The sequence below is a fragment of the Sminthopsis crassicaudata genome, chromosome 3, assembly GCF_048593235.1.
Source record: "Sminthopsis crassicaudata isolate SCR6 chromosome 3, ASM4859323v1, whole genome shotgun sequence".
Taxonomy (NCBI): Eukaryota; Metazoa; Chordata; class Mammalia; order Dasyuromorphia; family Dasyuridae; genus Sminthopsis; species Sminthopsis crassicaudata.
The window spans coordinates 550820054-550844977 of NC_133619.1; the positions used below are offsets into that span (position 1 = coordinate 550820054).

Below are 24924 nucleotides of genomic sequence, written 5' to 3' on the forward strand. Positions count from 1 at the left end.
TAGTTTCTAGACCTCCAAGCCCAGAAACACCAAAGACAACTTCAAGGGTCAACAGGAAAAGTTTATCAGTAGCTTGAGAGAGCCTTAAGAAACCAACAAATCAGAAGTGGGCATGGTCAATGGTGGAAGTGGCAGCTTCAGAAGGCTCCAGCTCACAGGAAGGACTGTTGCTTTAGCACACTAGAACTTAGAGCCAAGGGGAGCAGGGATAGCACCCATTTACAGGGCAGAAAAGATTTTTGCTCAGATACTTAGAAGGGTCTCTTAAAAATAGCTATATAAAAACCCTAAAGCTTGAGACATTATATTCTCTATCCTAGAGAAACAACACAATCTTTTAGCAAAGAGTTAAAAGCTAAATAATAGTTTAGGAAATAGGGAGAAAATAGAAAAATATTCTGATTACAGAAAGTTACTACAGAAAAAAGGAAAATCAAAACTCACATTCAGAAAAAGAAAATAAAGTCAAAATTCCTACATCCAAAGCCTCCAAGAAAAATATTAATTGACTCAAACCAGGAAAGAATTTCAAAAGGCAGTTTGATATGCAAGTAAGAGAGATAGATGAAAAAATGGAAAGATAATTGAGAATAATATAAAAGGAAAGACACAAATCTAATGAGGAGAAGAATGCCTTATAAAGCAATATTGGCCAAATAGGAAAGAAAGTACAAAAGTTAACTGCAGAAAATAATTCCTTGAAAATTAGAATTGACAAAATGGAAGTTAATGATTTTATGAGAAATCAAAAAACAATAAAACAAAACCAAAAGACTAAAAATATAAAATATTTGAAATATCTCATTGGAAAAACAAGTGACCTGAAAAATATATCCAGGAGAAATAAATTTTAAAAATTATTGGTCTACCTGAAAGCCATGATTAAAAAAATAAAAGTAAAGGCAATATCTTGCAAGAAATTATCAAGAAAATTGTCCTGATATTTTAGAACCAAAGGGTAAAATAGAAATTAAAGAAATCCACTGATCACCTTCTGAAAGAGATCTCCCCACAAAAAAAAAACTCCCAGAAATAACATACTGAATTCCAGATTTCCCATTTCAAGGGAAAATTATTGCAAGGATCCAGAATGAACCAATTCAAGTAGAGTGGAGCCAATCCAGATAATACAAGATTAAGCATCTTCTACATTAAAGACTGCAGAATTTGAGATATGATATTTCAGATAGCAATGGAGCTAAGATTACAACCAAGAATGACATACCGGACAAAACTGAAAATAATCCTTCATGGAAAAAGATGGACATCCAATGAAACAGAGGACTTTAAATATTCATGGTGAAAAGACTAGAGCAGAATAGAAATTTTGATTTTCAAATAAAAAATTCAGGAGAAGCATCAGGAGATAATCAGAAAAGGAGCTTATCATAAGGAGCTTTACAGTGCTAAATGAGAGAAATCTATTTGTAACTCATAAGATGTCTCATTATTATAGAGGATAAAAAGGAGGTATATATAGAAAGAGGGCATGGATGTAATTTGAATATGAAGAGATAATAACTAAAAATAAAATTAAGGGTGATAGAGAAATGTAGTGAGAGAATAAGGAAAGGGAGATATATTAGGGTGTAAATTATAATAAAAAGGTTCTATAGTGGAGGGAAGTTGTGGCAGGGAGGTAGAGGAGGTGAACTTTCTGATCAGAATTAGTTCAAAGAGGAAATAATATACATACTCAATGTGGGTATAGAAATATATCTTACTCTCCAAGAAAGTAGGAGGGAAAAGGGATACAAAAAGTGGGGAAAGTGATAGAATAGAAGCAACATTGTGGGAGAAGATAGTCAGAAGCAAAACACTTCTGAAGAGGGTCAGGGTGAAAAAAGAGAGAAAATAGACTACAGTTAGCAAGAGTCATTGGGAAAATAATTTTGAAGCAAGTTTCTTTGAAGAAACTCTCATTTCTAAAATCTATAGTGAACTAAGTCAAACATATGAAAAAACAAGAGCCATTCTTCAATTGATAAATGATCAAAAGATATGAACTATGCTAAAAGGACTTTACAATCACACATATCCTTTGAATTAATAATATCATTACTAGACATGAATCTCAAAAGAAATTTAAAAAAAATGAAAAGGACCTATATGTACAAAAATATTTATTTTTGTACTCTCTTATCAGGTCAAAGAATTGGAAATCAAGGGAAGGCCCATAATTGAGGAACAGCTGAATAAATTATGGAATGTAATTATGATTGAATATTATTGTCCTATGGGAAATGATGAGCAGGATTTTTGCAGGAAGAAAACACAAAGTGAAATATACTGCATACAAATTAATATCAATGCAGGGGGATGATCAACTATTAATAACTTTGCTGTTCTCAGCAACACAATGATACATGACTACTTGTGATGAAAAATGTCATTCATACCCAGAAAAAGAACCAATTGGGTCTGAATAGAGATAGAAGTATTTGAAGCATACTCTTAAAAATATATATATTTTTTTTCTTGAAAAAAGTTTTTTTGCTGTTGTTTTTGTTTTTGTTTGGTGGGAGTTAGTGTAAGATCTATAGGGCTTTTTTTGTTTTGTTTTGTTTTTTGTTTTTTCCCACAATATGACTTTTAGGGGTGTGGGGGAGAGTCAAAAATGGCAGAGATTAGACATGTCTTTATTTGAGCTCCTCCTAATGTGCCTCAGATCAATACCAGATCAAGCCTCTGAATTGGTTGTGGAGTGACAGAACCCACAAATATGTGGATTATAACAAATTTTCAGAAGAAGATATTTTGGAAGAATTTCAGAAATGATTTGTTTCAATTGGACAGTGGGGTGGATTCTAAACCTAGACAATGCAGGGAGCTGGGGGCAGGGAGCTAGTGCATTGCAGTGTGCATGAACTGGGGAATTTATTGTAAGGCTCTTAGGGTACTCTGTTCTGATTACAAGCCAGTGGTTACCAGATAATCTGTGAGACATATATAGCAAATACATAAGACAAATAGTGAGCTTCTGAACCCCATAAAAACATGAGACCTCACCACACCTACCCAAAACCAGAAGTGAATTAGCAGCACCAACCCCAGGGCAAACTAAGGCAGCTGTCACCCCATTGGACAAGCAGACCTCAATCTTAAAAAAAAAAAAAAATGAGCAAAAAGAACTCTGACCATTGATAGCTTTTATGGCGAAAGAGAAGAACAGATCTCAAACCCTGAGGATCCTAAAGGCAAATCTATAAGTTGGTCTCCATTTCAAAGAATTCAAAAAGAATTAGAAGAAAAATGGGGAAAGGAAATGAGAATTTGGCAAGAGAGTTTGGAAAAAAGGAAAAATGGAAATTGTCTGAGGGAAACTCCTTAAAAATAGATTTAATTAAATGGAAAAAGCTTATAATTCCTTACAAAATAGATTTGATGAAATGGAAAAGGCAAATAACTCCTTACACAATAGATCTGAAAAAGAAACTGATTTATTGAAAAATGGAATTTGTGAAATGGAAAAAATATGCAATGAACAAACACTTCATTTAACAGTTCAATTGGCCAAATACAAGAGGAGATTAAAAAGCTAACTTTAAGAAAATAACTGAAGAGAATAATTAGAATTGAATAAATGGAAGTGAATGACTCAATGAGATTTCACAATATGACTTCATGGAAATGTTTTGCATAACTTTAAATGTACCTTCATAAAAAGGGTGAGGTGAAAATTAAGGAAGAGAATCTGGAACTCAAAGTTTTAAAAACAAATTTTCTACATTACTTTACATGCAATATTGAAAATAAAAAAATAATAAAATGAATGCAATAAAGAAGATAACAGGGACTGGTAAGTGGGAATAGGTTTGTTTGTTTTTGTTTTTGTTTTTTTGATAATCATGGGTTCTGTATCAAGATATAGTGAAAAATTGAGAGTGAGGCAGGATATAGAACTGAGGGAATGTTCAAGCAACATAAAAGAGGCTAGTGTCACTGGATCACAGAGTAAATGCTGGGAGTATAAGAAAACTGGACTGGGGGATGTAGAATTTTGGTTACAAAAGTTTTTGAATGCCAGGAGGTTTTATATTTGTTCTTAGAATTGATGAGTCCTTTAAGGATATAGAATACAAGAGGTGACATTAACTGGGGATGTTCAAGTGTATTAGATAATCACTCCTTTATAGCTCTAGGATACTATACGCTTTATATAGAGATTAGGCTAGATTAATTCTCCAAGTCCATTTTAATTCTTGGCTGTCATTATGTCTGAAATTTTTACAAATAAGTCACTATGCCAATGTAGAAACTATATCATTCTATAACCCATAAAATCTCTCTTCTCCTAGAGATTTTACTGTAGAGTTGGAAAGCTAAAATACAAAACAGGCATGTGGATGAATGATTATTGCATTCCATCAGTAAACTCAGCTGACATAAGTAATTAAGCAGGTTCACTCCCACAGAGAGGCCTGAGGCAATGTAACAGTGAGTCACACAGCTGGACTTCCCTACCATCTAATATGTCGGAACTTCATAATCATTCTCTTTAGTGAGCAGAAATTATTTGCAAAGGCATAATTAGGCCTTAGTAATACTTAGATTTATGCACTCTGACAAAACTGTTTGTGATATCAATATAGAAAACTACTAATTACTCATTTAGGAGTTTAAAAAAAATAGATGTCACAACCCCCACACTAAAAATATTTTTTAAATCTTCCTGGCTACAAAGCAAAGACTGACTTTAAAAATTACTTTTTTTAGAAATAGCAACTGGATCACAGACTCTTTAGAGCTAGGAGAAACCTTAGAATATAGATTATCAAAAGTAGTATCTGAAAGCCTAAAACCTTAGAATGAGATGGTTTAGTCATTTTGAAGTCATGTCTGACTCTTTATGACCCAATTTCAATTTTCTTGGTAGAGATACTAAAGTGATTTGGCATTTTCTTCACTAGCTCATTTTACAGATGAGAAAACTGATGCACAGAGGGTTAAGTGACTTTCCATAGGTCACACTGATAGGAAGTTTCTTAGGGCAAATTTGAATTTAGGAAATTGAATATTCCTGCCCCCAAGTGCAATATTCTATCCACTATGCTACTTAGCTGCCCATACCTAGAATGGTTTTAAAAATAGATAATTAGAACTGGGTTAGAACATAAAAAGTTATAACAGAAACTATAGAATATCAGAAATGGAATAGAACTTAGATGAATATTTCATTTTTAAAAATTTCAAGATATCTGTAAACTTTTTAAAAAATAATTTGTTTCTATATGCTTTATATAAATATTATAATTATAATCTTATAAATTAAAACATCATAATTTTGAAACTAATTTTTGAAGTCATATGCCCACTGAAGTAGTTACTCAGAATATCTTTTGAGATCTAATTGTACATAGAACATAAACTATCTAAAAATAAAGAGTTTTCACACAATAGAATATATAAAACTATAGAATAAATATTGTTAAAACTGTAAATGACCCAAGTGATTGTTTGGTTTATACCCATTTCAAAGATGAAGAAACTGAGGATCAGAAAAGTGAGTAAGAAGGCTTTTCCATGACTACAATAATTTAATGGCAAATTCAGTGTTCTATTTGTTAGGTTTGCCATTAAATAACCATGGCACATCTCCTAACTGTGTACCTACCAAACTATTCCAAACTACTATTTTTCCCCTCAAGATGATCTCAGGTCAATGTAGAATGTACTGAGGATAGAAAAGGAAGGGAACAGTTAAGGGTATTTTTTTGCTAATCAGTCAGCACTGCAAGTGACATTATTTACTAGAAAAAAGGGTTTGCTATCAGAAAAGTCAACTGTGGCTATATTATTTTAATAAGGAAACAAAATTATTTGTTATTTGATTTGTTGCAATAAGACACAAAAATTGTAAAGTAAAAGGTTCCCCTGATATAGACAATTCAATTATTCAACAAATTGGAATTTTAAGTATTTGTACCATAGTGGGAAGATGCTTTAATAGAATGGAATGATGAACTTGGAAATCAGATGACCTGAAATTGATTCCTGTGTTACTTATTAATTTTATTATCTTGAGAAAAATCACTTTTTTTCCTCTAAGTCTCACTTCTCTCACAATAACACATCTATTCCTATATTAGTAGTGTCAAAATCAGATAGAATCTAGGGCTTTTTTTACCTTATTATAGGCCATGTTCTGACTTAGTTTTAAAAATACAATCTTATCTATGTTTGATGTATTTTTAATTTATTTTGCTCAATATTTCCAAATTACATTTTAATTTGGTTCAGAAAACATTCAGAAATGTTGTAGCATGTTACTCATGATTATATTTTTGATATATCCAATCCACATTATATAGCTACAAAGGATGGTTCACTCTGTAATATATTAAATAATCTATAAATGTGACCTATTATTCCAACAGTAAAGATACTTTACTAGGATATAGCCATGAAATTTAAAATTTTAAATAATAATTAAAATAGCACATTTTTTTCCTCATAGAATTCTAAAGGTATACATGATAAGATCTGATAAGGGAAAACTATAATTCCTGATTAGAATGTGATTTTTACATGATCATATAATTGTTTGTATGAAGGTAAAATTATTTCCAGATAAACAGAAATATCATAGAAGGAGATAACATTTGAACTAGGATTTAATCAGCAAGTAGAATATTGATAGTTAAGGATGAGTGGAGAGAATATAATGCAGGAGAAGGAAGAACAAAATTCCATGCATGTAGAAAAGCACAAGTAAAATTGGAGGGGTGGGAAATAATATAATGTGATTGATGGATAAAAACTATTCCATTTTGGTTGGAGCATCAAGTATATGAGAAGTTTTGGGTCATTAGACTGCTAAATGGCTCAACTGTCTGATTCCTTAGCTTTTCTTTCACAACATGTAACTGGCAATGGGGAAGATGAAGCTCTTAACTGCGTCCAAACACCTGGTCCTGTGGCTGTATCATGCCATATGATTTATTTCAATAAAATTTATTAAGCATCTACTTTGTACAAAAAGCCTGTGCTAGATGCTGAGGTTAGAAAGCAGAGCAAGTTACAGTTACTGCCATTAGGGAATTATATAATCCAACTGATGTGATAAAATGCAAACACAACTCATTATCATTCAGAATAGCATGTGCTAAAGGAGACAGGAATGAAAAGGGTTCCAGGGGAGAAATGCAAACGGAAGAATATTCTTCTAATTAATGCTCTTCATTTAATAGATTTTAAGTGACTTTTCCTAAGTCCCATAATAGTTTAATGAAAAACTGGACTAGAACTCCGATCTTCTGTCTCTCAGTTTGCCACTCATTCCATTCTACCATAGTTACAATGTTATATAAGTGGTACCACCTCCTAACTTTTCTATTAGTATCAGTATCACTGTTTTGGGAGTGAGAGGACCTAGATTTAATTCTTAACTTTTTTTCCCTTATTTAATATGCTTACCATTCCTGGGAGATGATAAAACATGCAAAAGGCAATATGGTAATTTGCATTGTATAAAACTTGAACCACACATTTCCTAGTATCAGAATATAAATTTATTCTAAATTGATCTCAGGATCAAGTTGCATCTGAGACATGAATCTTGAGATGTTGAAATAATTTATTATGTAACTGTGGCATTAACCTCCTCAAATCTCAGTTACCTATTTTTTTTTTTTTTTTTCTCTGAGGCTGGGGTTAAGTGACTTGGTCACATAGCTAGGAAGTATTAAGTGTCTGAGACCACATTTGAACTCAGGTGGTCCTGAATTCAAGGCTAGTGCTCTATCCACTGCGCCACCTAGCTGCCCCCTCAGTTACCTATTTTTTAAAGTAAGCAGGTTGTATTAGATAACTGTCAATGGTCCTAATGCCTCTGAATCCCATATCCCTATAAACTCCTTACTACAGCTATAACTTTGGTGTTACTATCTCTTCAAGTCTTTCCCTCTTTCATCTAGTGAGGCAACAAATCATTAGCAATAGCAGATCTTAAATTCACATTTAATCATATCATTTGAGACACCTTGCTACATGTTCTGACCCAGGCAAAGAAGATATAAACTACCATTGGAGAAGCATTTAGAAAGTTACTTGATTTCATCAGTACCCCAGGGATCCATATTATCAACAGTGGGTGCACATATCTACTGGCAAGACTAAATAGATGATTTCATGGTCCACAGAGACCAAAAAAAAAATCATTTAGTGTTCAATTCAATAATGATGAGCTTCTATAAAATCTAACTAGTCTGGCTTAACTATAAACACATGTACTAAGTTGTCTTCATCTTAGTAAGACCTACTAGAAATTTTATCCACTGTTATACATATCAAGAGCCAAACTCATCTCTGTACCATTATGTAAATAAGTGGAGCAAGTTTGTAGAAGCTGAGAACTCCAGTAATAGAGCATATCATAATTTATAAAGCACTGGAAAGGAATTAAGATGGGGCTTAGTATGATGGAAAAATATGTTCCATTTGGCATTCCAGAAGCCTAGGATTTATCTACAATTTTGTTATTACCCAGTATATGTGATCTTGATTGAGTGGTACAGTGGAAAGATTGCTGAATTTTGATTCAGAACACCTGGGTTCAAATTCAGTCTCAGATTATTGATATGTGTGTAATCATAAGAGAGTCATTATGAACCACATCATAGAATTCCCAATTTTTTCCTGCCTGCATTTTTGATTTCCTTCACAGGCTAATTGTACACTGTCTCAAAGTCTGATTCTTTTTATACAGCAAAATAACTGTATGGACATGTATGCATATATTGTATTTAATTTATACTTTAACATATGTAACATATATTGGTCAACCTGCCATCTGGGGAAGGGAGTGGGGAAAAATGGAACAACAGTCTAGGCAATTGTCAGTGCTGTAAAATTACCCATGCATATATCTTGTAAATGAAAAGCTATAATAAGAATATTTAAAAAAAAACATAAGAGAGTCATAGCTTCCTTTATTCACAGCAAAGTAGCCTGAAGTAATGAAGTGGGACTAGATTTCCTCTGGGAACCATATCTTCCTGAACAGGATCAAAGAAATTCAGGTATGCAAGGGAAAGCCCTGCAATGATCTCTGAGATTTTCCCAAATTTGAAAGGATATCTACATAGAGTAAGTTTTGGAATCAACCATAATATAAAGCACCATGATTAAATGTCAGGGAGAAGATTTGGTATGGAATTAAAATAATAAGGATCACCTCCTCTGTACACATCAATTTATTAAACAGAAACAAACAAACAAAATAAGACAGCTAGGTAGCACAGTGGATAGAGTACTGGGCCTGGACTCAGGAAGATCTGAGTTCAAATGTGACCTCTGACACTTACTAGCTTTGTGACTCTTAAGTAAATCACTTAATCCTGTTTGCCTGAATTTCCTCTTCTGTAACATGATCTGGATAAGAAAAAGACAAGCAATTCCAGTATCATTACCAAGAAAATCCCAAATGAAGTCACAAGAGTCAAATATGATTGAAAGTTATTAAATTACAATGACATTAAAAAAAAAAAAAAGATACTGAAGCCCTGGTTTAGGGGTGGAACATGAAAACCCAGGAAAAAAGGCACCAGAGTGTGGCCAAAATGGAAGTGAAGTTATAGAGAGACAGGCTTTGATTATTTCCAAGACATTTCTGTCTTGAGTTGGCACTGAATGTCATTGATTGCCACACTATTCTTCAGAAAAGTATTAGGAGACTGAAAAGTCCAAGATTATAGGGTGGAAAACCGTATTCACTGTCTAAACCAGAGGACCTCGAAGAATTTCTAGGACATTAATTTTTTTTCTACCAAGATCATGCCTATGTCCAGTTCTAGAAGAGATTGCCAATCTATTCCCTACTGGTAGAGGCACTATTATGTGAGCAGGATCTGGAATTTGGATGCAGGTGGAGAGAATGAAAAGTTATCAGAAAAGGTCTCCCTGCTACAGGCAAGCATGTTAATGTTAATTAACTCCATCTGGAAGAAAAAGCAGGTGTTGAAGTTGATCACTTGAAAATAAAGAAAGCAAAAGCTGTTTACTAAACTCTCCCTAAATTAATTTGACTGAAACTGAGATTATGCTTCTTTAGTCACTTTGCTAAAAATATACTAGGCCAAATGCTGAAATTTGGAAAGACCATGTGTTATGGAGATTTTAATGAATTGATTTTTTAAGAAATCCACAATTATATGCAAAAAAACACAAATTGAGAAAAAAGGCATTCCATTAAGTTTATATTGACTTTATGTGGAGAGAATAATTGAACAAAAAATCCTAAAGAGATATTGCAATATCAGTCTCATGACTCTTATCAATGTAGATCAAAAATAATTCTACATGCATATGGTCTTAGAACAGTGAATAGGGTACTCGGATGTTATGTAACTTGTCCAGGATCACAAACACAGCGTGTGAGAAGTAGAACATGAACTTTCAGGACAGTTCTCTATCCACTCTACCACCTGCTACTTATAAATGTGTTTATTACTGATAGAGAACCATTCCTGGCTAATTTTCACATAAATTTTTGAATATAATTTTATTTTCAAGCACTAGAGAAATGAATAATAGATCCCATACACTCAGAGAGATACAGTTTAAATATGAGAAAACATTCCACCCAGGAATGTAGGAGAACCAAGTAAGTCACCGGAGGTAGCTTCCTATTTTAATTCCCCCCATATTTTTCCTATTGCTCACTTGGTGTTGAGTTGTTAGCTGTTCCTGTATTTGTTGATTTGAATATCTTTAAGGATGCTTGGTTTGGCTAACATGGACCCCATTAGGTTTCTATTACATAGAGACAGAGGTAGCCTCCTGTGATTGGATTTCTCTGTCTTTAAAACTGGATGCTTCATTCTTTTTCCTGATACTTTTAACTGCTTCCTTTTTTGTCAACTCCTATATGTTGTATGCAGTGTGGATGCAATTAACTGAACAGGTGAGAAAGGAGGGATTTGTCTTCCCCTGCTTGCATCCCTTTTACCCCAAATCTAAGAAATGAACTTGGGATGGTGGTCTCTATTCTGCATTCTTTGTACTCAATTTCAGTTTCAGGAGATGATCTCTACAGGATTATTTTCAAGCTATAGCAACCTTAGAATCAGGTAGAGTGGTATGACCAACCCAGCAAGGAAGGCCCGAGAAATCTGAATATCTGGGATTAAAGTGGAAGAAGTTTGGAAAGCAGTAGAGTTGAAACTGGGACTGTGTTCAGTGGGAACTGAGCTAAACTATAAACCTAATCTCCTTCTCCTAAAGATTGAAATGGTAATGACTGTATCTCTCATATGTTTAGTGAAGTGTTTGAATATTTATGATTATGCTTTTCAATGTAATTATTCTCTTTTATAAAAGCTTTTATATAATATAGATGATATTGATCTCTTTATATTTCAGTAACTTGGAGAAAACCTCTACCTCTCCTATCTTGGTTAAACTTCTTGGGCAGGCTGTGGCTTTTCTCTCTTACCCTTCCTTCAAAATGAAGACAGAACACTCCTCTTATTAGACCAATGTGTGGTATTTAATGATAATTAACTAATCACCACCACGCAGTCAATGAGGCTGATATAACTCTATTTGTAAGAATTTTGTACTACAGGATTATGGGCATGTAAAGCAAATAGGCAAGATCACTGAGGCGAAGTCTTTGTGGCAGTCCTTCTAGGCTGTTCCCTCCAAACTACACTGAATTGGCAGCTCATTAATAGACCATTAGGAGCAATGATAAATCATGTGACAAAAGCAAGTGCTTTGTTTTATTTTAATGAGAAAGATATAGGATATTAGCTAAAGCAGATTGATTAAGCTAAAATCTTGTTCATCGTCTACATCTTTGATGTTCCATTTAGGGCTAGAAGCATTTCCAAAAAGTTTTTGCTTAGGGCCTAAAAGACGAAGTTTTCTCATTTCTTTGTTCTGAAATTTAATTACAAAGTTTATGAGTATTATAAAGGTCTCTATGTATATTATGACATTGGATCCATAATAATTTTGGAGTCACTTGGCAGATAACAAAACTGAATTTGATTTGCCTTTTACTATGTAGAGGATAATTGACAATTTTTGGATATAGGGTTTTACTTAGAAGCCAGGATTTTGGGGTTTCCATCCATTCAAGGGGCACATCTCCCTCAAAAGCCTAATATAAATGAACTGAATAAGGAGAGAGGAAGCCTCAATTTCAATTTTATTGATGCTACTAACTAGCTATATTATGGTAGGAAAGTCATTTGTCTTTCTAAGCTTTAGCTTTCTCATTTATACAATTATGGTGTTTTGGACAGAAGGTCTTCAATATTGATCTAGTAAGCTACAGCTGGCTTCACCATACATATCAGGGAATGGTTACTAGAATGCTATAGAATATACTTCAGGCTAAGTGCCTTCCCTCTAAGGAACAAAATCCTCTACTCCCATCCCCATTATTAAAAGTCTCCGAACAAATCCTTCCCTGAATAGACTTTCTTGTTATTATTTATTCACCAAAAACCTGCTTGTAGATTTAATCAAAATATAAGCTCATAATTCTATATTATTTTCACATTTAAATAATACTTTCTTTCAAACAATATTGTGAGGAAAAAGGTGCCTAGTATTATCCCTTTTTACAGATGAAGAAAATGAAGTCCAAATACTGGAAATAACTTGTCAAAGATCAACCAGGTTGTAAGCTTCACAGACAGAATCTGAACTCAGGTTCTGGGACTACAGACTCAAACTTCTTTCTGCTATTCTATTTTCTAATCTAGGATGAAGGCCTTTATGTCACATTTAAGAAGTCCCTTCCTCTCTCTGGTTTCTTGGTCCTTTATCCAAGATCCAATATTCTTCAGTTTTCCTTGTTATAAAGCAAAGGAAATAAAAACTGAAGAAGTTATAATGGGCAAGTCAAATAGGATAGAAATGCTTGATTTTACAGAAGTGATCAGAAGGAAATAGAGAGTAGATGAGGTCTTGATGATAACCAGTTGTCTCATATTGCATACAGAGACAGGAATGAAAGCCCTGGAAAAAAGCACAAATTCAGGAAAATTCTATATTGCAGATATAGAGAGTTTCTAGAGATGGATGCCCATCAAGAGATAAATAATATGCTAAGAAAAAAATCCAGAGAGCACATAAAAGCAAAGAGATCATTATTTCTGCAGTTTTATCACCCAAAATTATCCTGTCTTTCCTTCTATATGCTCAGGAAGCATGGAGTATGAAAGAACCAAATGACTGCATCTCTCATTTCCCCTATCAAATTCAAGACCTTATAATTAATTTTCCTAATCAGAATGGAGAAAAAAAGATTTTTCTCTTCCAAGATTTATTTCATTATACTTACTGATTGCCAAATGTATTGAAATATTATGATTTCCCCAACGACTTATTGCAAGAAAATATATTCATGGTGGATTTAAGAACTTATCTAGAGATTGCTGGAAATGGGGATGAATTAAAAGAGATTGTGGATCTTAGAGAGAAAGCATCTAGCTAAAACTATGTTCTATTCCATTTCAATCACCACCTCCTGATATTTATGCCCCATTCTATTTCTTAACAAAGAGATATATTCATTAACAACCTGAAACTTCCAAAACTTGTCTCTGTCTGAGCAGTTCTCTAAAGTAGCAAATATTGCTATTAACATGAGTCTTTATTTTTATTTGTAAGGGTTAAGCATAGTAAAGGTAATTATTACTTTATGATTTTTATGTGTAAACATATTTATACAATTTTCTTGTTGCACAAGAAAAATCAGATCAAAAAGGAAAGAAAATGAGTAAGCAAACAAAATTCAAGCAAACACAACAAAAAGAATGAGAATATTATGATCCACATTTAGTTTCCACGGTCCTCTCTCTGGGTGTAGATGGCTCTCTTCATCACTGAACAATTGTAATTAGTTTGAATCATCTCATTATTGGGAAGAGTCCATCAGAATCGATCATTGTATAATCTTGTTGTTTTCATGCACAATGATCTCCTGGTTCTGTTCATTTAACTTAGCAACACTTCATATAAGTCTCTCCAGGCCTTTCTGAAATCATCCTTGTGATCTTTTCTTATGGAACAATAATATTCCTTTACCATAACTTATTAAGCCATTCTCCAGCTAATGGGATCCACTCAGTTTCCATAACATGAGTCTTTAATAAGAGTAATTAAGATAACCTCCACAGAATATTTTCAACAGATGCTAGGCAGTAGGCAGCTGAGTGGTGACTTGGAGTCAAAAATATCTATCTCTTCTTGCTTTAGACACTTACTAGCTGTGTAAGGCTAGACAAATAACTTATTCTCCCTACCTCAACTTCCTCAACTTATTAGTGCCCTACCTCAGAAGAGTTGAGATAGCCAAGTGATAGAATATATGTATAGCATTTCCTATGTTCCAAATACAAATTATTAATTTGTTTTTATTTTCTTGCTGTGGAGAAGCCTATGCCAGCAGAGTGGTCATTCCATGAGGAACTCCTATGTTCAAAAGTTTATAAGGGTAACACACTTCTTAATGAAGAACTAACTTAGGTTAGTGTGGAAAACCTTGTCACCAAGGAGTTTTTTTTCCCTACCATAACAACTCAAAGGTTGAGTTTCATGGTGGTTTCATGGTGAAGTTGGGTTTCAAATTCATGAATAAAATCACCCAATCAAATAATATTTGTTTGTTTCTTGTTAGTTTGGTATGGGATTTTTATGTATTGAATTACCTCAATACTTAAGTATATCTGTGATATCACTGTCACAAATATTTCCTTCAAGTAAGCAGATCAAAATCTCAAATGTGTAGGTTTTTTTTCAGTCTGTGTAGCTATTACCCATCTTTACTCAAAAATCTCCTCAATGGAACCCTCAATGGATTCAGAATTTTACTTTTATAAAGTACATAAAATAAATAAAAGCAGTGGTCCTTAGCAGAATTCAAACAAACAATATATAGTACTTCCTACAGTCGTTGGTATTTTCCAAATAATTCTATTTCCAGAAGTCTATTTTGAAAATATTGTAGTGATTACATTTATTCCAAGAACAAAACCAAACTTCTTCAGTGAATCATGGTAATGAAATTGAGATTATTCTAATCATGCACACTACAAAAAATATAGTGGCTGCAATACTGCTAATGCCCAAAGTTTGTGAAATAAAGTTAAAAGAAAGCTGATTACATTAATAAATATATAATAAGTACATAGTTCATGAAAATATTATATATACATATATAGCATTTAAATCACTTTAAAATGTTTTACAAATGTCAAATCATTATGTATATGTATATGTATAAACATAATCATACAGGTATTTATAGGTTTGTAGATGCTACAAATATTTGTTTTCTGAAGCATATGGCAATAACAATGGAATCACTACCACTCCCCACCTCCATGCTCCACAGGAATGTTTTGGAATATAGTCTTAGTGATTAAATAAACTATTTAGATGGCTTGTATATAATTTGGGGGACTGAAAGACAACTTGGGAGAGATTGAAGGTATTCTTATAAGCCTCTCCAATCATAGGAAATGCTGAGATGGGTGGGAAGATCACTAATCAGGCATTCTATAAAGAAGATACCAGTCTTAAATTTTACCCTGATTAAATACACTCTTGCCATCATAGATATCATAGATCTTGTAAAGGGCTAAAGGATACATTTATTAATATAAAGCACATTTGTATACTTTTCCAGTCTAGATTTACTGTCAAGAGATGGACACCAGAGTTCTCAGAAGGGCTACAAGGATAAAATCATCATCATCATCATCATCATAACAGAACACATCCTCTGTTTGCAAGGTATTTAGTCTGCTAGGTAAGGTATCACAGAGACATAAATAAATATGGGCCGAGGTAGAATGTGATAGAAGCAAATGACAAGTTCCCTTGAAATGTTCTAAGAAAAATAGAAGAAAAAGAGTTTAGTTTTAATAGAATGTATTCCTAAAGATACCCTACATAAGTAAGAACCTGAGTCAGCCCATGAAGGAAGAAAAGGATTTCATTAGTCAGACATGGAGAAGGACTTGCATAGATATACTAACATTAGTGTTTTACAATAGACATCTGCTATTGCCTCATCAGACCTAATCAATTTTATCACCAATCATGAAAAGAAAAACCACAAAAAACTGAGTTTGAATGATTCTTACAATGTCCGTAGTGATACAATCTCCCTACATCCCAACAACTCTCCAAGTGTCCCAAGGTCAAAAGTGGCCATTGCCCATTCATTACATTTTTCTTTCTCTAAATCCATTATCAGAAGAAATCATTAGGTGACCTTTTTTAGTTACAGCAATTCAATAAAACTTACATTAGCTAGAGTTTCAGGAACATTAGTCTAATGTGCTTCCAGAGATCACCTTCTCTGAGCAGTATAATAAGTTTGTGTGAGGAGCATAAAGCGTGTAATATATAATAAAATCTGGCCTTTAATGAACCATCTTGGCTAACTGACTACTAGGGTAATTCAATGGCAAATCTCCCTTAATTAATGAGTTAAAAAATCCAACAGTAACCACCAAATAAATGTTACTCTCAATTATGTTCTTAGCTTATTTTTTCTTCCTACTAGGTACCTTTGATTTATTCTGCTAAAGAAATTAAGGTAGAAATGACCTTGGCTTAAGATGTGATATGATGTGCCTATAGCTAATTAAAAACAGGAGATCTGCTTCCCAGGCTTTACATGTTTCTGTGCATTTTTCACATCCCTTAAGAAGGTGAAATGTAGCCTGAAACAATACAGTGACATTACAAAAAACACTGGTTCTAGGATAAGAACAACTAGGTAAAAACTTAATCTTTGCCAGTTACTAGCTTTGTGACCTTCGTACGATCATTTCACTCTTGAACCTTAGTTTTGTTTTTTTTTTAATTTTTGTCTTTGTTGTTAAGTCCTTTCATTCATACTCAGTTTTCCATGGTCTGATTTAAGCTTTTCTTGGCAAAGATACTAGAATGGTTTTCCATTTTCTTCTCTATTTTATAGGTGAGGAAACTGAGGCAAACATAATTAAGTGACTTGCTAAGGATCACATAACTAGTAAATCTCTGGAGAACAGATTTTAAATCAGATCTTCCTGATTCTAGTTACTATGATACTTAACTGCCTCACTGAGTCTGTTTCCTCATTAGTAAAATGAAAGTGCTGAAAAAGTTTTCCAAATTAATTATGATGTTAATTCTTACTATGCGACTATTGACAAGGTAATTGCTCTTGTATCTTGATTTCTTTATTTTTCTCTGAAAAATGGGGATAATACTTAACATGTACCACATAAAACAAAGGCAAATTCTTTGTAAATTCTAATATATAACACAAATATGAACTTCAGTTATCATGGTGATCATCCTGACATGATAACATTGTCTGTTGTCATACAATTGAATGTATACCAGGCTTTCCAGGGCTCGCCTGTAGTTTGCCCTCTAGTTTGCCAAAAAATAAGCAAACAGCAACAAGTCACAGTCACCATCACAGGACCAGTCTTTTCATTAGAAGGATACCTAATTATTTATAATTTCAAAAATGTCAGTAAAAGGCTCCAGTTTCTGTCAAAAATATTCTTCTATTTGGTCTGCCAAAAACCAACCAGCAGAGAATCATTCAATGGCTTTAACAATCCAATATCTCTTAGGAAGTGCATAAATCAGTTTTCTCAATTCATTTTTTTACTGTTTCTGACAGTGTGTGATGGCATATAGAATATAAAAACAGCTAATTAAAATATTTGACATCTTTAAAAGGTTTGTAAAGTACATATAAATATATAGAGAAAGAGATGTCTTAAAACCCCTGAAAATTAAGCACTATTATTTTCATTGTTTTGCAGATGAGGAAACTAAGAATGAGAAAAGTTAAATGATTTGTCTAGGAAGGGTCATACATCTAAAAAGTATCTGAGGCTAAATTTGAATACAAATCTTCCTGACTCCAACTCAAACACTCTACTCATTGTGCCACTGAGCACTCATGATTCCTTCCCTTAGTAAAAACATATAATGCTTTTGTATGAAAAGATATTTGATTTATGACATTATAGAGAATAGTTTTTGATATTGAGAATAGAGAGTGAAGAATCATTAAGGTTCTGCCTGTGGCCTATAAGAAGTAATAAAATATGATTCACTGAGTTGCCCTCCCTCCTCCATCCATGACTTGACTTTTCTTAGGCTGAGTTGGGCAGAGAACACAACCTCTGGCTTATTTACAGCAACTTGATGTAAAGATCTCTTTGCTCTCTCCTAAGTAACTGTAGTCTTCACTACCTATAGCCCCAGACTCCAAGAATTGTAGCGTATTATTTTTTTTCAGTCAGCCAGATAATTTTGTTCTCACCAAAGGTCATTGTCTAGGACTCATTGTCTAGGACTAGCAACATCTTATTATCCTCTTTGTTTGTTAACTCTAGGAATGAGGGAAGAGAGACTTATTTTGTCCAGTTCAACAATTCTTGCAGTTCAGATCAAATTCCTTCAGTGAAGGATTCTCTCTCTCTCTCTCTCTCTCTCTCTCTCTCTCTCTCTCTCTCTCTCTCTCTCTCTCTCTCTCTCTCTCTCTCTCTCTCTCTCTCCCTGTGTGTGTGTGTGTGTGTGTGTATGTCTCTCTTTCTCTCTTGCCATATTAAATGATTTTGTTGCTTGATCTATTACTCAATAAAAAAAAATTAGCCTTATCATTGGAAACTTACAATTGGCTTTGCAAGTTGGCTCCCTTCCTATACTGAATAATCACCAGATTTAGGTACCTTTCTTTAGCTTTTACAGAAATATTGTTGTCAGCTATGTTTTAATTAAAGAAGCTGTTAGAATGGCCATCTGTCTACTACATTCATAAACAGTGACAGGACATATCCCAATCATAAATAAATAAATAAAAACATACAATAGAAGTATTGAGCTGAGAATTGGGGACCTGGATCTAAATTACTTGTTACTTAACATGCTGTGTAACTTTGAACAAGTTAGTATTTCTTTGGACTTTAATTTTCCAATATATGAAATGAAGTTAGAATAGCTTATCTTCCATTAACAATGATAATAATAATAATAAATAAATCAACAATAATTTTTATTATTTGCCAGATAGGGCTCCAGATGCTGAGCATAAAAATACAAAAATGAAATAGTCCTTATCTCAGAATGTTAAAATTATATTGGATGGAGATTTGAAGAAATAAAATAACCCCGATACAATGAATACATATAAACTAAGTTCAAAGTAATTTCAGGGGGTAGGTAAGATTTAAGAAAAGTAGGACAGTCAGGAATAGCTTCTTAAAGTAAAATAGGAATGAAGCTGAAATTAAAAAAAAAAAAAGCTGGAACTTATTAGGGGCAGAGGTAACAAATAACTACATTCTTGGGAGTGGGACAGGTTTTGGAAAGTCACATGGAAGAAATGAAATGTCCTAAAATGATTCATGGTCAGACATGCAGATGGACTACAAAATGGAAGAAAAATATTTTAGCAAATAAACAAATGTATAGTACAAGATTTCACACATTAAACAGCAAGGTAGAGAATAGAAGTTGTTCTTTATTTGAGATTAACCTTTCAAAATTTACAAAAATGGAGAAAAGTTAAAAAAAATGTTCCTCAAAATCATAGGTTCTCAACGTGTGCTTTAGGTGTTTTCTAGACTCTTTCAGGAGGGTAAATATAGCCAAATTATTCTCATAATAATGATAAGAGGTTTGTCCTGGGCCATTTCTTTCTGAACCCCATTAAATAGATATATAAATAAAAAAATAGGACAATAATAGTAAACTCTAAATATTATAGAATAATATCTACAGACCTTCTTATTTCAAGACTACTTCTATCTGAACTGCACTGGAAATATAATAATGAAGTGACTCCTAACTATACTAATAATAACTTTTGGAATATTAAAATGAATAATAACCCATATAGAAAGTATTTGAAAGGAAAAAGCTTCAATTAAAAAAAAAACTTTATCATCATCATTGTTCAGAAATCAAAAGGGCAACAGTTCTTAAACATTTTAAAAAACTCAACACTTAATTACATTTAAAAATTGAGGACCTCCCTCAAGAGCTTTCATTTATATGGGCTGTAAAACCATACATACCATTTGATCTAGGAATACCATTACTAGGTTTATATCTAAAAAAGAGATAAAAAACAAAAAGGAGAAGGACCTATATGTACAAAAATATTTGTAGCAATTTTTCCCCTCCGGGCAAATAATTGGAATTGAAAGGAAGCCTATCTGTTGGGGAATGGGTGAGAAAATCATGACATGTGAAATGTACTGTGTACAAAGTAACAATACAATGATCCAAGACAACTCTGAAGGACATATGAGAAAAAATACTATCCATTCCCAGAAAAAAAGAATTGTTGGTATCTGAATATAATCTGAAGCATTTAAAAATATTTATTTTTCTTGAGGATATTTTTTGGGCAGTGCCTATGTTTTCTTTTAACTCTGAATCTATAGGTATATGTATTCTTTTCAAAAATGGTAGCATTTCAGTGAAACAACTTTATATTCCTGGGTTGCTTATATTAAGACCAATATGGTACATACAAGTATGGAAATAAAGCTTTCTAAAATTGATTACACTGAAGGTGCAGGCATCCATCTTTCTCCCAAACATGAGTCCCATTTGCAGTGCATAATTGCACAACTTGGAAAGAAAAATGTTATGAAAATCCCATGAGGATCCAACTCACCTTCATGAGTTATTCCTACAATCGCCTTAGAAAATGGATTGGTTAATAAGTGTGCTACAAATAATTTCATAAATAACTACGGTGTCAAAGGAACAATCAACAGTTAACTATGAACACTATACAACAGTCTATTCAGAATACATAATGCTTGCCATCTTAAAGGATGAAGCTGTATTTGCTAATTTCCTAGCTGGGAGGTTAAATAAGAAGGAACTTACTCAAACATATGGGAGCAGTCTGTCTCATTGGCTCTGCTAAATCACTAAACAGTTGGTGGGGAGACAGCCCACTAGTAGAAATGCTACAAGACTGGAGTGAAGAAGAGAAGTGTTCATGAGGTGCCATTAAAGACACTTTCTTAATGTTAAACAAACTTTTAATTGAGAACTTTGCAGGCTATTACGCTAGAAGCCATAGTGATGATACATACTAATGTGTGCTATGAGTATCATTAAGCCAAGGCTTCCAGTTTGGAGCAATACAAAAATCACTGCATTAAGAACCAGAAGTTTATTTTTCTAGTCCCACTGTCTCCCTCCCCTTACTAGAAATATAATCCTAGTATTAAGAAATCTCTAAAAGTGGCTTCTTAGTCAAATTAGCATACCAGTTGGATTGATTTAAGGTCACAGATTATAGTTTGACATAACATCAAAGACTATCTAGCTCCTCCTTCACCTGAAAAAGAAAACTGTTTTCCAACATCTTGATATTCCTGACAAATAGTCACATAGATAGAGACCCATTCTCCAGGGTCAAGGAACTGGCATTATGTATGTAAAGTGATTTGTAAAATGTTAATACGTAACACCATTATTGTTACTACCAGTTACAGATTATATCTATAATCTAAATGGCATAAGCAACTTAAATTTTTTCAGTGTAGAAATAATAAAGCTAACACTCAAAGTCATTCTGTTAGAAGATATTTTAATACTTGAAATAATATCTAATTTCAAACAGCCACAAATACCTAGAAATCCATTCCCATGATATCATTTCTTGAGAAGATTAAATGAAATAGTGCTCTTAATTTTGTTTGACATTCACTCACACTCAGCCTTAGTTTCCTTATTTATAAAATGAGCAGGATAAAATAAATTAAATAATCTCTCAGGTTACTTTTCAACTTCTGATTTTATGATATCTCTCTCTCTGTGTCTATATATATACATATATATACATATATATATATATATATATATACATATTTCTCTTTTTTGAGAAATCAGAAATATCTTGGTTCATCTATTCATCAGCAGGGTTCTCAAAGGCTTGCTCTCAGGCTTTTGAATTCATCACTAGATAAAACTGTTCTCTTCAAGGTTACCAATACACTTTTAAATAACAAATTAGTCTTTCCTCAGCCTTCATTTGCCTTTACCATTCTGCAAGTTTTAACATTCTTGGCCATCTGTTTCTCCTGGATACTCTCTCTTCATATCCCTAATCTCTCTTGGTTTCCCTCCAAACTATGCTCCTAGTGTCCAGACATCCAAATCATGCTGTTTCACACTGGAACTTCCCTCTCCGCTTTCAGCCTCCTCCAACCATTCCTGTGCTTTCTCAAAATGGAACATTACACATTAAGGGCTCTTGCCTTCTGTCATAGGTGAGTTCTCCTGGATCCTAGATTCTGGGAACTGATGCAAGGCTAACTTTCCTTGCCCATTCTGTGCTGCTTTCCTGGCTCCCAGACTCCAAGGCCATGCTCTCACATTGGTTACTTTAATCCAACCTCATTTTTTTCAGTTCCCTTTTAAATATTGTCTTCCTGAAATAGGATGTAAAGTTTTTTAGTGGTGCTCTCTTCTTTTTTTCTCTCCTTCTGTTTGGAATCCTAGTATTTACTACAGTATCTAACACAAACTAAGAACTAATAACTATATTTTCTTTTCTTTCTCCCTCCCTCCATTCCTCCTTCCTTCTCTTACTCCTCTCACCTTCTCTTCCTTCCTTCCATCCTCCCTTCCTTCCCTCCTTCCCTCTCTCTCTTTCTTTCTTCCTCCCTCCCTCTTTTTATTCTTCCCTCATTCCCTCCTTATCTTCCTTCCTAATTTTCTTCCTTCCTTCCTTCTTTCCTTCCTGCCTTCCACTCTTTCTTTTCTCATTCTTTCCTTGTCTCTCTTCTTTCATTCCTTTCTTCCTTCCCACCTCTAGTTCCTCCCTTCCTTCTTTCCCTCGTTTTTCCCTCCCACTCCTTTTTCAGAAGTGTTTGCTTGTTCATCATCTATTTTATGCCCCCATAAACTTCAATGATACTCACAATTTTGACTTGTTTCTTCCTCTCCCCCCATTTCTCCCCCAGGTAATCTCTTAACTTCCCATAGGTTGAATTGTAATTTACATGCAGATGATTTCAAATACTACTTATTCGATCTCCCTACCTGTTTTTCTGTCTCCTTCCTTCTTCCTCCTACCCCCCCTTCCCTCCTCCTCTTCTTCATCTTTGTCTCTCTCTCTGTGTCTGTCTGTGTGTGTGTCTCTGTCTCTGTCTCTCCTCACTCTCTCCCTTTCCTGAAACCTAAACACATGTAAACCTGAATGTTTTACTTGTATCACAAATTCAATGTATGAATTGGAACACAATTTTACCAATATTCAATATATTCTCCTTATTCAATTTTAATATTATTTTAATGTAATAATAAATAGTATGAGAGAGATAAAGAATGACAGAGAAACAGAGACAGATATATATAGATAGATATATAGATAGATATATCTATCTCTATCTCTATCTCTATCTCTATCTCTATCTATAGATATATAATAGAGATATATCTGTTGATCCTTGGAGCAACCTGTGGGAGAGATGCTATTATTATCTCCATAATTTAGATGAGTAAACTGAGGCTAAGAGAGATTAAGTGGCTAGTTGAGGGTAACACAGCAATTAAATATCTGAGAAAGAAATTGAAATATAATCTTCCTGACTACAAATCCAACCCTGTATCTACTATGATTAACTGCCAACATTCAGAACCATAATCAATTTGCTTGGCTGTATAGAAAAGGCAGACTTTTTTTTTTTTTCTAAATCCATTCACCTCTTAACTGAGCATTGCAGATCACCCAAAGCAGACACTATCAACATATATTTCTCCAGTGCTTCAGATTTTTAAACTATTTCCTTGCAGAATCTGTTAATTTGATAGTGTGAGTCTTATTGAATTCCACTTTACTGGTAAAGAAATTGAGTTTCTGAAAAGGGAATTTTTCTGATGGTCATGTAGTCTGAGTCAGGATATTAACTATCTGAGACTGGATTTTAACAAAAGCCTAAGTCCAACTTTCTTTTCACTCTTCCACATTACATTTCAATAGAAGCTATATAGCCAGAGGCACAAAGAAATTCTTGGAATATAGAGAGGCTCCAAAATGCACAATTAAATTCGTCAGTTTTCTTTTTGTGCCTTCCTATCCTGGTTTTGTATTCACTCATATATGTCAAGTATAAGTATTCACTCATATATGTCAAGTAAATTTAGGGAAAGGTAATGTCATAATCTGTAGAATTTATTAATGTAATATCCCAAGCATGCAAAGGACCAATTGTGAAAAGAATATAAAGGCTTTCTAGTCTAACACTTATCTGAATCATAAATCCTTTCCAATATCTCTAACATGTACTGGTCAAATCCCTAATTAAAACTTCCATTGATTGGGATGAAATTATAGTTAGTTTTAATTCTTTCTATTAATCAGATATCTGCTTTCTTTTGTTTCTAGGATATCAGACTCTATAATTTAGAACTATAAGTGACCTTACATATTATCTCATCTGTTACTCTTTTATAGGGATAGTTACTAGGCTATGAATGTATTGATGGAGAACTCCCAGGTGAGAGAATTTCTTCTAACAATTAGGTTGTCATCTTCATTGAAAATAATTATCTTTTGGTTCTTTTCAGCAGTGAGGTGATGAAGGGCAGTTGTAGTAGACTTGGAATGGAAAATGCCATCCACATCCAGAGTGAGGGCTTGTCTGAGTGTGAATAAAGGCATAATGTTTTCACCTTTTAAGTGTTATCTTTTGTTTGGTTGGATTTTTTTTTCTTTTTTATCTTTCTCCTGTCTTTTGTTCCCTCTTTTGATCTCATTTTTCTTGCAGAACAGAAAAAAAATATGGAAATATGTTTAAAAGAATTTTCCATATTTAACCTTGCTTGCTGTCTTGGGGAGAGAGGAAGAGTAATTTGAAGCAAAAAGGTTTTACAGGTGAAAGATGAAAACTGTCTTTGCATGTGTTTGGAGAAGAA

General features: G+C 33.5%; 2 long non-coding RNA genes across 3 annotated transcripts in view; one reads left to right on the forward strand and one right to left on the reverse strand.

Annotated features, from left to right (window-relative positions):
- Window positions 1–24924, reverse strand: part of LOC141563455 (uncharacterized) — a 1961515-nt gene that overhangs the window by 1518622 nt on the left and 417969 nt on the right. The window lies entirely within an intron of this gene.
- Window positions 8936–24685, forward strand: LOC141559801 (uncharacterized). Its single transcript, XR_012487556.1, has 3 exons — window positions 8936–9020; window positions 15647–15769; window positions 24580–24685. It is a non-coding gene; the product is annotated as an uncharacterized LOC141559801 (long non-coding RNA).